Below are 12683 nucleotides of genomic sequence, written 5' to 3' on the forward strand. Positions count from 1 at the left end.
TACAGGAATGTAAATCTGATTTTTCGTAAAGTGATAAGGATCCCAGGTCTCCCTAGAAATCATGTCAGATCAGAGCTAGGCAAGGTCTACACTAAAAAGCATTCTCCATGGGGTCAGTTAGAAAGCATTGATTCTCATTTTATTAAAAAAAAAAAAAAAAAGAACAAATATCTTTAAATCTTTCATCAGGGTTAATATTTAATTTCAGCCCAAACCAGAGAGACCCAGCCCAGAATAGCTCTCAGCCCACGGACAGGAGCCCAGCCCTGGTTCACAGCATCCCCACTGAGTGTCCTCATCTGCAGGATGGAGGCTGTTTCAGAGGTGGGGAGCAGGGGAATTCTCCTCCCCACAACACCCTCCCACTCTAGTTTTTTGGGTAACTGAGCAAAATTTCAGTTGCTTTTGTGTCTTTGGAAATATTAAGATTAGTAGACTAATACTTCGCAAGAAAGAGTTCAGCCCAAAGCCATGTGGAGAGGCAAGGTTATTTAAGCTGCTAAATTTAATTTGCCTCCCATTCGCTGAACCAGCAAATACCTTCATCTTCCACCTCCACAGGGACAGGCCAGGGAGCTTGGAGGCAAGAGAAGATCCTCTCTCCTCTCCCATGCTCCCACTGAGGGTCTCCTCAGCAGCACTGCACATTACACCATTTCTATCAGTGCTCACTCCTGGAACAATGGGCAAAGTCTATGGGCTGTTACATTTATTAAACACAAAGCTTGGAATAAGAAAAATAAGATACTTAGAAGAGTGCCTGATTTTAAACACAGAAATAAACCAACTGGAGTTGGTACAACCACTTATGTGTTTGATTAAGCCATCCTCTGCTCTGTGGCTGGATCCAGGCCCAAAAAAATGATTTTGTTTTCTTTTTCAAGTAGCAGCGAGACAATAAATTCAGGAACAACGAGTAACACAGTCTGCAAAGAGAAACAGGCCTCAATACAACTGCTGCTAGCTGTCAAACTACTGTCCAAATCACACTATTAGAGGATCGGCTCCATGTGACAAAAAAGCAGCCCTAATTGCACATAAGTGCCAGAGAAAACTGTCAAAAAGCTAAAGCAGATGTGAAACAGTGGTTTGCTTTCTTTTAAAACCAGCTTGTGCAGCCGCATTGCATGAGAGCCCACGAGCACCCATGTCCCGCTGGGAATGCTGCAGGACAATGGGAAAAGGGTGAGGCTTCCACATCATCGAGGACTTTTCCTGCAATAGCAAGGACTCTACTGTCCTACTGATAAAGTTACACCTCTCGAGCCAAATTGTCTTCTCAGCTGTGCTAGAGAAAGCCCAGTAGCAAGCCTTGCCTGCTTTATGCCAATGTTGAGCAAGGTTACACTTGGTCCTGGCCAAGTCCAGGATCTGCAAAGTACAGCAGTGTTTTTAGTTGCCCAGAGACAGCCAAAAAGCAAACATGCCTTGATACCAAGTAGGTGAAACACTGGGGTGGGGACACACTGCTGGGGGAGGACATGGGGAAGAGAGGCAGTGCAGGTCTGCAGGGATGCCTGTCCCACTCCCAAACACTAAACACCCACTGCTCGGCCCCATAATAAAGAGGTGACATAAGGAATAGAAAACACCACATGCAAACAATTCATGCACACGTTAGACATGCTGTGCCTCATCTCCAAAGAGCTGCTGAAAGCAAAAGATAAAATGCCATGGAGTAGTTCATTAGCTGCCTGCCAACTCCATTACGGGCAATACGGGGGACACGGTGGAAGGAGCTGCACTACACAGCAGAGTCATGCGGACTCAAAGCAGCCGCTGGGATGGCCCAGGCACACCACTGAGACCACTACTGACTCTCTGCCAGCCTATAAAAGGCAGATGCGTGTGGGTGAATTCATGCCTCTTTCACCCAAATCTCAGTTATAACTCCTCACATTAAAATCACCTTCTTTCAAACACCAGCCTACTCTGAATATTAGGATTTCATGAAGCCCTTCCCTAGAGCTGGTGGCTGAATGCACTGGTGGCTGCAACAGAGCTGCCCATGATGCTGAGGGACCTGGTCACGTCACCAAAGCATTTCCCACATGGCTCCAGAACAGAGCTGGAAGAAATCCACCCACAGGCCTGGAAAGGACTTGCAAGAACAGAGACAGATCACTCCATGCTTGTAAAATTATAATAAAAGACTTCCAAAATACAAAAATACCAAATGCCAAAACCAACACCCTTTCTACAGATACAACCTTCAACCCTTGCTCCAGAAGGGCCATGAGGTTTAATCCAAAAAAAGATTGTGTTATTGCGCCATGTGAGTAGGTTCATCAGTGTGCCTCTGGTAAGTGGATTATACATTGCTTCATCAAGACAGTTGCCAGGCGACACGTTGATATATTTCTACATTATTTCAACCATTTGACAACTCAGAAATGGGGAGCAAAAATCAAGAAAAGGGAGCAGCAGAGACCACTGCCACAACTTTGTCAGCATCTCCCCTGCAGCATCCTAGTGCAGAGGGACAGGCAGTACTTCTTCCTACAGACTTTTTTAGTTAAAAATTGTATTCCTTCAGAAAATATGAATTCATTGAATGGAAGTACATCTGGAAACATCTCCACCTTAGCAGAGAAAGGTGCAGGTTGCTATCGGAGCCCTGCCTAGACTCCTTCTAGCTGGGCTGCCAAAGAGACCAAGTGCAGCACAGCCTCCCTGTCCTGCCTTTCTGACTGGCACCTGCAGCTCTGCAAGAGCTCCCTCCAACCCCAGCCTCCATCACCCAGGTCTCGGCTCTGCAGCAGAGAGCAAGAAAGCCATCTCTCTGCTTGCAGCAGCTGCTCCCAGACCCCGCGGTGCCCTGGCAGGATGTGACCCCAGTGACTGCCCAAGCTCAGGTCCTCCTGACACCTAGTGTCACGGATGGGCTTATTCCTGGGAAAAACTGCAGGGACAGGCAGACACAGAAAGATGCCAAACTCTGCCACTAGCATCACTCCTTCAAAAGTCAAGGCCTGATCTACTTAAACTGGGGATACTTCAGGGTGAAATAATAGCAGAGCCCACATTTTCAAGCTCCTGCCCCTGGTATGTTGCAGAAGAGGGTGAGGTTTTTCCACGTCCTTGCTCCAGCCCCTGGAACAGCAGCAGGGGAGAAGCTCTACCCATCAGATACTATCTAACTAGCTGTTTACAACTAGCCCTTATCAACAAGTCGAGTATCTCAGTTGTTCCCACAATCCTTGCACAGGGAGAGGTTTCCAAGATAGGGGAGATGTCAAAGGAGGCCACCTCTGTGGCACCTTATCCTGCCCCCAGGGCTCTCCAGCCCATGGTCCCACCAGGAATGTTACTGCCACACTTCCAGGAATTGTAAAAGCCCAGGCTCAGCAAACAGCTCATGAACCATCCCCTGCATGATCTCGTTTACAAGGCAAAAGCTCTCTGGCAAAACAGCTCACAGAGCATCCAAATGTCAGTGGAGCAGACAGCGTTACTGGCTCTGGCTCCCTTTCCATCCGGCTGCTCCAGCTCAGGCAGCGACGATGCTCAGAGGATGAGCTCATCGTTATTTCAGGTTGAATTTGCACTCGGCAATCTCCCTGGTAACCAAAACAAATTACTCATTGGTTTGTAACAGATTTACTGGTTGTTTGTTTCCGTGTCTAGTGAAGTACACAGAGAACTTCACCACATTATAGCACCAACACAGCCTGGGGTATAAAAGCAGGGAGAACAGTATTTACAGCCATTGCTATGGAGGTGGGCTGTGTTAGCACTGGAGGTCAGAGGGAAAGCTGACTTTGGGCCTGACCCCAGCGACACAGAACTGAGAAAAGGTGTGAGGCATGGCCTTCACTCACACACACTGCAGGTAACCCTGCGTGGCAGCCCCCTGCCATCCCAGACACCAGACAGGTGCTGCAGAAGGCTATAACACATCAGAGTAACCAGGGAGATGCTGTTTGCAATCCTCTCCAGCCAGAAATCAAAAAAACCTTTCCTCGAATCAGGTATCGGGAGGGGACACTAGCATATTCACTAACACCAGCCATCATCAGCTTCATTTCACATGTCAGGACTATGAGGACACAGGACAGTTATAGGACTTGATGCCTGTTTATGCTCTTGGGCAGGAATTTCCTCCCATTCATCACCACATGCATCAGCACAAAGGGCACCGAGAAGCCAGGGAAGCAGGACTAACCCCAAGGTATTTACCTGCTCTTATCTGCAACGTGTAGAGTGCTTGAAAAAGATCAGCAGTGTCCATTTTTCTGTCACACCTAGACCTGAGCCAAAATACAGCTCAGAAGTTGCCCAGATCACCTCTTACATTTAACAGAGGGTTTGGGGTTTTTGTTTTACTGAATGTGTTTTTACAAGAAAGAAAAACTCTACCCTGACCAGCTCAATCCAGCAAAATGAAATGTTGGTCAAGATATGTAATCTGTGGCTAAGCCCCCAGTCCAGCCTTCTGAAATGAAAGCAGGTGGGTTATATCCCCTACCCAGTGCAAGAAACCCATCCTATCACAGAGTCAAATTTTCCATGTTCAGCTAAAAATCATTACAGTGATACGGTATAAGAAAGAAAGGAAGATTATGGCAAGAGGTGGATGACATCCTCATGCATCCAACAAAGCAAATCCAGACAGAACTAAAGAGATTTGCATTCCCACTGAGTGCCTTTGTGCTGCTGTGGGGTGAATGTGGGCTGATCTCCCATCCTGCTCCGATGCGGCCACTGGGGCCATTTCCAGAGGCAGCACTGAAATACGTTATACATCAAGTGGCATTTACCTTGCAGGCTGTCCCAGAGGGGAAGCCTGACTGGCTTACAGTGGGTAGAGCAAGGGTAGACAGGAAACTGTATTAGCATGTGTTGACTGAAATATATAGCTCTGTGTATTTCTGAAGTGAGATGAGACCAGTGAGAGATTCTTGCACCCTGGACTACTCATTACTGCCTCTCCTACGGTACTGTCAGAAGCAAGACCCTGTCAAGACAACACTTAGAGATCATCAGGGAATTTTTAAGTGGAAGCAAATCAGTAGGAATTACTCAAATCTCTAAACAAGGACCACACACCCCTGTGCTTCTGGAGATGCTGTCTGTGTTTGCATCCCCTCGAAGCACTGATGGCCCTGCAGTTAATGCTGTACTAAAGAGCAGGACACGGTGCCAGGCCCCCAGGATGCTTTCAGGATCCCAACCTGCCTCCGCGGGCTGTCCGTCTGAACAGATGTCAGCCAGAACAACTCATCCAGCCTGTCCACTGGATTAGGCAAATCATGCTAGAAAAATCTCTGTAGTACCCAGCAGCAGCACGAGTACACACAGCTGTCCCAGGGCCACATGTCTTCTGGGATGAGGCAGTCCTGGGGATGATACACCTATGGGATATTTTAGAGAGCTCTTTGCTATGTTGGATCAATGAGAAGAGGGGCAAACCAAGTGGCACAGAACAAAGTGGAAAAGGCTTGAGAGTCCAAAAATGAGATGATAAAGACAGGAGCTGGAAAGGCAGGCAGGCAGTGCCTCAGAAGTGACTAATTCCAAACCTTTGCTCTAATGTTTATTATAGAAAAGAGTAGATAAGAAAGGCGGGTGATGGTAACTGCCAGGGGCAGCCAGTCCCAAGTTAAACAAATAGCAAATGCCTTGCAAGTAGCCTGCCAAGTCAGAATGGTTCCCACAACTTGGGGCATTTCTTTAACAGAAAGTACATTATTTTCTCCCACCCCAGCATCCTATCAGGAGTGGGGGAGCTATATTTAGGGTGGTTTCATAGTTATTCTTAAGGGGATCTTTGGTCAGAGACCACTGGAAGCACATGAAGAATGAATATTCCCAAATGAAGGCATTGGGGAAGAGCTAGGAGCCAATTCTCTGCAGGAAAGCCAACTAGCAACCACTGTGGGCTGGACCAGCCATTGGTCTAGTGTGATGAACCACTTCTGTTTTTCTTAGCAAAGGAAGAAAGGCACATCCAGCACACCAGTTCATAAGACAGTTTTGGAGGATTGAGTGGATTTTTCGCTGTCTCTGGCCAAGCAAAACAGTGGAGAGCAAATTCTCGCTCTGCCAGAAGCTTTAAGTCCTCTGCTGCTTAGACACTGGTGTAACACAAGAATCCTCACATACTGGGGCAGCTGCTTCAGCATTAAAGCTAGCTTGAAGCAAAATAGGTGGATTATAGATCTCTATACCAACCATGCCTCCCAACAGGAGTCCCTCAGCATATCTAGCACATGCAATTGCTTGTTAACAGGGGTCTCTTAAACCCATCATTTCAGTAGACACCACTGGAGACAGCTATCATTTGATTTGAACCTCCCCCTATCTCAAAGCATCATAAAGCATGAAGGTCTCTGATGTCTGGAAGACACGTGGGAGGATTTTGCAGGAGGGAAAGTTTTCTATTTTTTTTAGCTATTTCTCCTATGCTTCCTCCCCATCTACATCACAGAAGAGACATCAGAACAAACTCATTTCACTGTAGCTCTGCAGTTCAACAAGTAAACTGACTCTGAAATATTTTTGGTCCAAACTATACCTGTCAGGTTGCCTCCTGTGAGGCAGATTTTAGTCTCCTCTTTTCCGCTCTGATTTCCCCTTCCCAGGGGCGGAAGCCGAAAAGCCACCCTGCAGTGCTTGCTCCCAGCAGGAATAGTTTTCTCCTGTTCTTCATTAGAGGTCTGGGTGACAACTGGTACTCTGCATTTGATCCCAACAGATCACAAATGCAGCTGTATCCAAGCACTTTTAATCCATCACAGTTAACGACTGTTGACTGCCTACTCACGTGCCAAACAGCCAGCTCTGCCAAGCAGAAGGAAGAGAGGGATGCATCCCAAACTACATCAATCACTAGGGTCACCTCAAGCAACAAAAAAAGATCAGGCACATCTACAGAATGAGTAGGTCTTCCAAAAACCCCAATCTGAAGTCAAGAGGTTTTGAATTTCCTATTTATAAATATAATGCAATTCTGTAACAGCATCCAAACCAAAATTGTAACTCTGCCTTAAAGTTTCCAGTCAGGCGCACAGCAAAATACCAGCCCTTCCACCCTGGGCTGCAGCTCCATCGCTGTCGAGAACTCTGTCCTCTCCAGCCTTTTACAGGGCACTCTTTAATTTGGCCTTTTTGAAAAAGTGCTTCCTCAGAACCCTGCCTATCCCATTCCAGCATGGCTATAATGCAGTCCTTGCCCTGATTTTGAACAGCTCCACAGCCCTAAATGTAATTTTAGCCCTGTCCTGCCATGGAACACAAACCCTATTTGCCATCTCTGAAGAAGGAGATTAAAAAGTTGGAGAAGCACAAGAGCATCAGTCCATTCCCCCAGACAACACCGCGCTCTCTTGCTCTAACAGCAGGAATTTGCTCTGGCAGCATTCTTGGCACCACACACACCCGAATCACTCAGAGTATCAGGGGCCAAATCCTGCTTCAGTACGTGCAGCAGGGACGCACGGGGAGGGTGAACGCTGCCCCACCAAGAAGGCTTTTTTGTGGCTTTCCACATACCAGCTTGGAGCAGAGCAAAGCCTTTGCGGGAAAAACTTGGAGCAGCACAATGAGTCATTCTCTGGTAGGAGATTTTTGGCTACAGGCCTGGGGAGGGTGAGCATGTGGTAGCACAGCACCTGCATCCCCTGGGACTGTGGGTAAGAAGCTGGAACAGGGCTCTGTTTTCCTGCCACCCTTCCCCTCGTTGCACCCTGCTTGTTTTGCAAGGCTCCCTCCCAGCATGTAGACCTCAACTTAGCCCAACTTTGTGACTGCCTCTAGACACCACAGGACTGTTTCCCTGCACCAAGCACCTCATAATCCTTCTTTAAGGGACTTTATTCCACCAATTTACACATCATTTCAGAGCCCAAGTTTCCACGCTATTTTTGCTGAGTCTGCAGGCTCCCTTTGGACACAGGTGGGGGGTTAGCAGGGTGAAACGCTCATCACAGACCAGCCATGGCCTCTCAGCTCTGACTCATTCCCACAGAAGCCAGCTGAGGTGACGTCCCAAGAGCTGGCTATGGGCTGCCCATCCACAAAAAGCCCCAGTCAAAGCACATCAAGGAGTCAAAACACACTGGGCTATATCCCATTTCTGAACCCCAGGGAAGCCTCAGTGCCTTTGCTCCTACAAGTGGCTGCAAACAGGGTTGTTACTGGACCCAAGGATAAAAGAACTGAAGCCAGAATATATGGCACAGTCCTTATAAAACCACGCTGCAGAAGTGGAAGCATGCGTTTATCTAAAGTGCATTTAATCCTTTAGAGTCCTTGTGTCTCAACAGCCATCTGCTTAAAACTCCTCTCCAAATCAGGGTATCTAAATGAAACATGAGGTCTCTTTCTTCCTCCCACACTCCCTCTGCCAAAAATCAGACATGAAACGACTGATCTCAGACATTTCTGCTTTGTTAATCTCCCTGTCTGCATCTTCTGTAATGGAGAAATACAAAAAAAGAGATCCCAATGAATCACAGAGAAGTATTTTGACTTACAATGTATTTTTTATTATAAAATCACAGGTCAGGTCTGTGAAGATTTATTGTGTAGACATTACTTCCACTACCTTTTCAAGCAAAAGTGATTCCACATATCTGAAGTTACAGAATCACATCTGAAATCTCAGCTTTGCTACCTTTGCCCTCCTACATGCAGAGCACAAGGTGACGATGGCTGGGGACCCCAAGGGTGAGAGGCAGACACTGGCTGCATGGCTCAGCCCACCACACATCCTCTGGTGACACCTGCACCTCAGTGTGACCCCAGAGGAAGCCTGGCACCAGCCAGCCAGAACTTGCTCATTGCTCTGCAGGAAGCTGCTCTGGTTTAGGAGCATACCCAAAGCCTGAGCAAACTTTGCACATTGCTGGTGGTGAGGCTTACCTTGCTGCATTTAATGCACTTCAGGTCTAAGCAGCACCACAAAAAGGGGAAGTGCTAAACATAGGCTGGACTGGATCACCTCATCAGCAAAGATCAGAGGAATTTTCCAAGGTTATTTAAGGAATTGACACCTAAATCCCCCCAGTGCATCCCCTGGAGAGGGAATAAACTTAAAAGGACATCATTCACACAGGCTAGTGGTGAGAGGATCGTATTATTCCTGGCTCACATAATTAGTTTTCTCCACTGAGGCACTGGAAGTTTCAGCCATGCCCCAGCTCCCACCCAGTGCTAGGAGCTGCATGCACCGAGTATGTGTTTCCAAGATGGAAATGGGAAGGTGATGACAGCTGTGGTACCCAAACCACAGCAAAGGAGCACAAGTTTCCATCAGCATGCACTAAGCACAGAAAGGGCCATGGCATATCCTATAACACAGAACTACCCTCTTTTCACATAGGTGTTACACAAAAGGAAGTGAATTGCTTTCTGGGGGGAAGGAAGGCAGTTGCTTAAAGCTTTTGCTATATTCTAGTGCAAAGGGTGTAAACTGTAAGTCATATTCATGGGATATGGGCTTAGATCAGAGACAAAGCACATCCTATAGCATCGCTCCCCTATTCATGGATGCGAACAGGGACCTGACAGGACTCCCACCAGCTGCTCTGTACCATATGCAGATTTTCCATTCATGGTACGCTTCGATGGAAGGGCTGCTTCCGAAATAAAGGCCAGCCAAGATGGGCTGGAGAGTGTTTATTTTCAAGTGTTTGAGTACCCTAAACGTCTCCTTTTGAACAGCTGCCATTATTTACATCCAGGCAAAGAATTATACCAACATACATGCAGGCAAGCCATCATTCACAGCAGGGAATAACTTATGTTAGAAACACGTCAAGAGCCCAGTCCTACAGACCTCCCCCTTTCAAAACTCCCCAAGAGAAGGGCAAGTTAGAAACCAGCTGTAAAACCCCAGCCCTGGACTGGTTCCTCAGAGCTGCAGTCCAAAATCTGAGCAATTAACTTTGCATTGAGCTCTTGGGGTGGGGTGGGGGTTGCACTTGTGATGTTAGCTCCAAAACACCTAATCCACATTTTTCTAGCAGATATTAGTCAAGAATGAATTTTTATATACTGCGCTCTTTAAGGAGAAATTAAGAACTGTTCTGTATTCAAGAATGCTGTACTGGGGGGGGGGGGGGGGGGGGGGCAGGGGGAGGAGGAAGAGGAGGATGTTGTCACTGAAGTATGTGAGTGCTTTTATCATTAAAAAAGAAAGTTTAAAATTTAAAGCCATATTTGGTTGCTTGCTCAGCTATTTGCTTTGTATATCATGGCTTAAGAATTTAATCTGTTTCCTTTCGGAAGTTTTGTTTTTAAAAAACACTCTTCCTCTCAAAACAAGGTAAAAGACTAACTGGTAGGTGTACTGTTTCAATTTTTAATCATTTTTCCCTCCCTTTCATGTGCTAGAGTTCAGTGATTTAAAAAGAAGCCACATCCATTTCTAAACCACAGACTAGCTCCTGCTTACACAATACAAACTGGACCAGAGTCACACACATTAACTTATCTTTTGCCTAGTCGCTAAAGATTAATGACTGAAACACCCATCTTGCAAGCACATGAGCAAATAGCTTCACTCAGTCAAACGATTCCACAAATCTAGATAGATACAGGGGTGCAGTATTTGTATAAAGATAAAGGTGTTTGCTTTCACATGGGGACAGCTGCAAGTGCGGCTCATCAGAAACGCTGCAACTGCCTGATACTCCATAATACAGAAAGAAAGAGGAAGATGTGATAATTATTAGGTAAAAGCTTGCATTTCCATATTCCTCAATTCTGTTACTGCCAGCCTGCTCCCACAATTCAGAGGGTATCAGCCCTCACTTTGAGAGCATCATATCACCTGAGAGCCCATGAAACAGCCACTGCTTTAGTTATTTCCTCCCCAGCTGTCACTAAAAGCTTCAAACAGGCACATCTGATCACCTGCCTAGGAAAACACACAGCTGACAGCTCTTACACAGCTCTGTACCACTGCAAACACTCCCTAAACACCCACTCAGCTGGGAAGCAAAGAAAAAAAGCTGTATTTATACTCCAGTGGCTGCCTGTACTTTCAAAGCCACCACCTTCCAGGAGGGAATACGTGTAACAAAAAAAAAAAAAAAATAAAGAGGATGCAAGAGGAATGAGAAGCAAGAATTTAGATAAATTCCACGTCCAAAACACCCCGTAAGACATAGGCAGCTTCTAAGGCTCAGTGATCCATGAAGAAACTGCTTGCTAGAGAGTGTTTCAGAAGTACATCATACACCCACAGACTTCCCGTTTCCCCCATCCCTGCTCTCACAAACCCTTCCCCAGCAGAGCAGTTACAAGGCAGAGAAAAGACCCAGCACAAGCCCTGAAATCCAAAGATCTGCGAAGCATGGGATGCTGAAACGCTTCCCTGCCCTGCTCAGGGAGATGATGCTCGAGAGGGAGAGAGGCAGGCATGTGCTTACTGGCTGCCGGAGAGCCTGGGAGCTGCTGCGAGGCGGCTGCTGCCCGGAGGAGGGATGGGATGGACTGAACTCAGCGTGCGGCTGGGCACAGAGCCTGGGCAGCGGGATGGACGTTGGGAGCGCTTCGGTCCAGGGCTGCGCCTCCAGCCTCGCCGAGGCAACGCTGGGCTGGGGTGTCCAGCTGGCGGGACAGCGGCTGCTTTGCCACTTATAGCAGGGAGGTGCGTTGCAAAAAAAAAAAAAAAAAAAAAAAAAAAAATTAGTCCAGCCAATAGCACCGTTCCTGCCGAGGGAGCAGCTGGAGGGGGGGGACAGCCTGCTCCTCCCAGGGCCTCTGGATGGTCCATGGGGGGAAAACCCAACCAGTGATGGCCAGTTGCCAGCATAGCCATTCCCCTGCCTCCCCACAACAGCAAAGCACTGTTACTGGGACCCATAGGGCTCACCAGGATGAGCAAAGCCCTGCTACCCCCAAAGTGCTAGGAGTTGTGCTCCCAGACTCTTTCACACAAGGAAAAAGTGGCACGAAAACTTTGTGGGCGTATTTATCTCCAGCCTCCCATTCTGTCCAAGCTACCCTCTCCCAAAGCTAACTCTTTTCCTGGCAGCTCTGTTACTATGTGTCACCTTTAGGTTCATAGACAGAGTTTCCAGGACAAAAAACAAACAGAAGGGATGCGTTTCAAGTCAGCATCCTGCAGAGAGGGAATGAACCCAACTGAAGAGAGCACATCAAAAATTATGCCAAAAAAGGAGTATTTTCTTCAAAGCAGACATGAGACAAAGTACTACCAGGTAGCAACTCCTTCCTGTTTTTAAACAAACCTGCCTGTTTGTGCTGCACCACACCAGACAAATCTGACAACATTCACATCGTTCCCCCCCTCCTTTCTCCATCCCTTATCTCTTTTCTTTTTTTCCTGCTCTTATGTCTTCCAAGTTTGCTCTACTTTCTTCCACGCTTCTGCTCTTGGATATGTGGTCCAGCAAGTTACTTTTCTAACAGGAGGTGCTTGGTTTGGAGCTCTTGTGCTAATAAATAGGCTTTTGTGGTGCCTGAGAGCCACAGAGCTTCTGACTAATGGCAGGAGAGGCTGGGCATCCTGGTGGGTATGCTGGCTACACCACTGGTATCCCTGGAAAGCAGATCATTATACTCGGGCCAAGAAATTTGTGTTTGTTTAGTTAAAAGAAATGCTGCATAAGAGCAAACACACTTTCTTCACAAAAGCATTTGTATTTCTGTGTGTCTCTATTCTTTCAACAGGTAAGCCCCACAGATTCTTCCAACACCACATCATCCAT

General features: G+C 47.1%; 1 protein-coding gene across 1 annotated transcript in view; it reads right to left on the reverse strand.

The window, feature by feature from the left end:
• FHL1 (four and a half LIM domains 1) overlaps nucleotides 1–11931 on the reverse strand; it is a 34104-nt gene extending 22173 nt beyond the window's left edge. The window contains exon 1 of the mRNA XM_074883098.1: nucleotides 11379–11931. The gene's annotated coding sequence lies outside the window, so the exon portion shown is untranslated. The remainder of the gene's footprint in view (nucleotides 1–11378) is intronic.
• Nucleotides 11932–12683: the final 752 nt, after the last annotated feature.

This window comes from Strix uralensis, chromosome 13 (assembly GCF_047716275.1).
Source record: "Strix uralensis isolate ZFMK-TIS-50842 chromosome 13, bStrUra1, whole genome shotgun sequence".
Classification (NCBI taxonomy): Eukaryota; Metazoa; Chordata; class Aves; order Strigiformes; family Strigidae; genus Strix; species Strix uralensis.